Here is a 4,028-nt window from a genome sequence, read left to right as displayed (position 1 = left end):
TTAAGCTCCCAAACAAGACAGATCTGTTATGTCAATCCAGGGCCCTGGAAGGAGGGGGGTAGGGGCAGGGGGAGACTAACCCCAGCACATGGACAGGACATCTGGATTGATATGCATGAGAATCATGAATTCCCAGACTCCTCTGAACCCACTGAGCCTGCACAAGGGGCCCACTCTTCCTGTAAGGCCCAGCGTTTTCCCTCACTTGCTAGGAGGTCAGTACAGCTCAGATTCAGTCTCGGTATAATCCAGCCAAGGCCATAAAAGGGCCCAGTAAGGGGAGAAAGGTTCCTGTCCCCAAAGAGCTGGCAAATGGGCAGGGAAAGATTAAGGGGCTCTGGCCTGGATTGGGTGAGTGGTTGATGAAGGACGGTGGAATGGAAGGCTGGATAACGCTCAGTCTCTCCAGACAGAGGATCTAACTACCCTGGCAGGGACCCTGGGACCCGGCGCAAGCACACTACCAAGAGGCTCCTAGAAAAGCGCTTGAGAACACTCAGTGAGGCAATGATGCCAGGGTGGCTGCAATGGACAGCAAGAGGCTTTAAAGCTGAGCGAAATGGGCATGTGGCCGCGGATACCTGCGCTGAAGGGGGATCAACACCAGAGGTCCTTCTGCTCAAACAAGGGAGGAGCATCATTCGCCTGCGACAGGGATACGCCACTAAGAGGGGCACCTGCATCTTTAGGTTCAGGGTAGCTGTCCTCTGTAAGCCACGGCTGGTGGAGGGGAGGCCACCCCTGGTAGCAGTGGGAGGGAGAAGACCCTCCCCGCGCTGGGGGGGGGACCTAATTGTGGTAACAGGAGGCAAAGGCATGAAGGCAGACAGAGGGGGTCTATGCTCAGAGAACTATAGACGTTGTTAGTAGAACAGGGTCCCTAAGGGCAAAATAGATGGACAGCCAGGGAGGGTATGACTTAATCCATTAAACCAAAAGAGATTAAGGATGGATAACTAGGAGGCTGAAGCCACTCATCCCAATAAAATGTTTCTGAGCCTGAGCCAATTGTTGGACCTGTAACCCAGTGGCTAAAGAAGAGGCCCGGCCCCCAGGAAAAGACCCTGCAATCGCGCAGCAAGTGAACCCAGTGATGATTCCACCGCCCTTCCCTAACTTATGGCCATTTTACTAGGGAAAAGGGACAATGACACCCAGAGGCTCAAAGCATTGCCTTGGTGACCTATACACATGTGATCACGTGGGTGCCAAATAATACGTGGAATCCTGGCTTGTGTGTGGCTCTCAGTGAGCCCACTGCGACTGTGGACAAACCCGGTGGTCATTTCCCTGGTCCCCAAATGTGTAACTGAAATAGCTACACCTTGTCGCTGGTTGACCCCTCCATCGGCCTCTGGGCCTAAGGAGGTCAGAGTTATCAAAGGGACCAGGAATAGCCAAGCAGATGTCTCTGAAACTGCCCCCTCTCTTCAGCCAAAGTAGCAAGTCAACAACAATATTGCTTCCCAGAGATGGACATCTCCTAGGCTCATCTCCGAGGCCTCCAAACTGAAAAAATAACTTTTAGTGAAGATTTCATGATAGCCATTATTATTCAGTTCTGTGATGATGAAACTATTTGAAAAATCCACAAAAACTTCTAAAACAAGATTTTGCCTATATGTGTTATCTCAGGTACTCTCAAAAACACATTCTTTTTTTTTTTTAATTTTATTTATTTATTCATGAGAGACACAGAGAGAGGCAGAGACACCGACAGAGGAAGAAGTGGGCTCTCTGTGGGGAGCCCAATGTGGGACTCGATCCCAGGACCCCGGGGTCATGCCCTGAGCTGAAGGCAGACGCTCACTGCTGAGCCACCCAGGTGCCCCTTAAAACACGTTCAAAGAGTGCTAATACTGTTTGCTAGGTTAAAAAAAAAAAAAAAAGCTTTTCATTAAAAAAAACTATTTTTGTTTGGGACAGAAGTCAGGCTAGAGGGTGGCAGCTAGGGACCTGCTCTGCTGGTCGGGGGCTATGGTCAGTGGACCTGGATGGCCTGGCTGTGCTGACCTATGCCAGATTTGCTGCTCCCCGCCCCCCCCCCCCCCAAGGTGCACATGATCACCAAGCCCTGGCGGGGCCTTCTGGAGCCATGCCTGTCCTTCAGCCCGCTCGAGGAGAGGTCATCGTGGTACCTGCCACACAGGACCGTCACCCACCTTTGAAAAGACAAGTACGACGCTGTTTATGATCTGTCAGCCGGGCAAGGGGCAGACACCTCGGCCTGCACGTCTCTGCTGGAGGAGCAGCTACTCCCTGTGCTGACACATACTACTCGGATTGACACCTGGAACCAGGTAGACGTGACCCGGAAGTGGTATGCAGAGGCTCTTTGCCTTTGGCTACTTGGTTTTGGAGATGCTCCCACTTCTCTGGACACTTTTGCCTTTGGCTACTTGGCCTACTGCTGCAGGTAAAGCTGCCCAATGAGAAGCTGCAGGCCCACCTTCAAGAGTCGCACGACCTCTGTGTCTACTGCTCACACACCTTCAATGTCTACTTCCCCTGAGATGGAGCTGAAATGCCACCTCCTTGCCAGACACCAGTGGGCCCAGAGACTGACAAGGAACCATCCCGGTGCTGGAACCAGATCTGATCCATGCTGGGGGGCTTTCAGCCATGGTGGGCTGCGCCTTGCTCAGTAGCATGGTCTTCATCCGGCGAGCAATGACTGCTCGGGGCTTGGCTGAGGATGATGAAGAGGAATGATTCGTCCTCATGCTCCCAGGACTGATTTTTCTACCATCATACATTCCAAAGGTTCCCGTGTTTCCCTGCTGTTGGTCCAGCTGGAGATGGGATTCCGCTCCCAGAATAAACTCGTCCACACTGTATGTGTGCGCATGTGTAGATGTTAGAATGGCTCTATTAATTTTTTGACCCATAATGACCTCAGTTCCTAAAATAGGAAATCCAAGACTGACCTTACAGAAAATAGTAAAATACATACATTAGCCCTTTGTCCTTCCCTTCCTCTTCCTCATCTCTTCAATCTTTTCTCAACCAAATGCCCCTCCAGTAACTTTATGTGAATGTGTTAAGCACTATTTTGGAAAATCCAGAAAACAAGACCGGATAATAGTGTTCCACGTTTGATACGTTATCCTTTTCAGAGAGAATTTACTTTGTGTGGTTTAAAAAGAGAGTTTAAAATGGGTAAAATTTAGGAGAACATGATCTAATGGGACACTTCAGTCACCATTGGAGGAACATTTGTTGATATTTCAGTGGAATAGCCTTCATAGGTCTTTTCTTTTCTTTTTTGAAGATTTTATTTATTTATTTATTTATTTATTTATTTATTTATTTGAGAGAGTGAGAGAGAGAACGTGAGCAGCGGGGGTGGAGGGGGGGGTGCCGGGAGAAGGAGAAGGAGCCCGAGCTGGGACTTGATCTCAGGACCCCAGGATTATGACCTGAGCCAAAGGCTTAGCCGACTGAGCCACCCAGGTGCCCTGCTTCATAGGTCTTTTCTCAAAGAGGGAACTTGGTTCTTTAGAGTTTTTGCTTCAGACTACAAAATGGCAATAGTGCATTACAAAGATTCTCAGAAATTACAGATTGTATCTTTCTCATATCCCTGCATACTTCCCACAACTCATGCATTGTTTGGCAAGAGGCAATGAAAAGCACAGGGCTCTGGCAGCTAATAAATAGTTCCGATTTCTGAAGTATTTCCATAAATGTTCATGAGTTCTCCATATTCACCTTAGCAGGGTAGACAAGACTGTGTCCTAATTGACCTAGTCTCCATTCTGAGTGCCTTCTCAAATAGTTGAAGATATAAAAGGAACTGAGAACAGTTGTTTAGAATTATTTACATGTCCACTATTTTTGTTCTTCAAACACAAAAACAGAATGCTGTGAAATTCGACCCTTCTTGTTGTTAATGTGATACTATATTTAATAGGGCAGCCCGGTGGTTCAGCAGTTTAGCGTTGCCTTTGGCCCAGGGCTTGATCCTGGAGACCCGGGATCAAGCCCGCATCAGGCTCTCTGCATGGGGCCTGCTTCTCTCTCTGCCT

General features: G+C 48.9%; 1 pseudogene; it reads left to right on the top strand.

Moving 5' to 3' along the window:
* Positions 1-510: 510 nt before the first annotated feature.
* Positions 511-2,712, top strand: LOC111097846 (annotated as a pseudogene).
* The last annotated feature ends 1,316 nt before the right edge of the window (positions 2,713-4,028 follow it).

Source organism: Canis lupus, chromosome 10 (genome assembly GCF_011100685.1).
Source record: "Canis lupus familiaris isolate Mischka breed German Shepherd chromosome 10, alternate assembly UU_Cfam_GSD_1.0, whole genome shotgun sequence".
Classification (NCBI taxonomy): Eukaryota; Metazoa; Chordata; class Mammalia; order Carnivora; family Canidae; genus Canis; species Canis lupus.
This window is presented reverse-complemented; position numbering and strand designations above follow the sequence as displayed.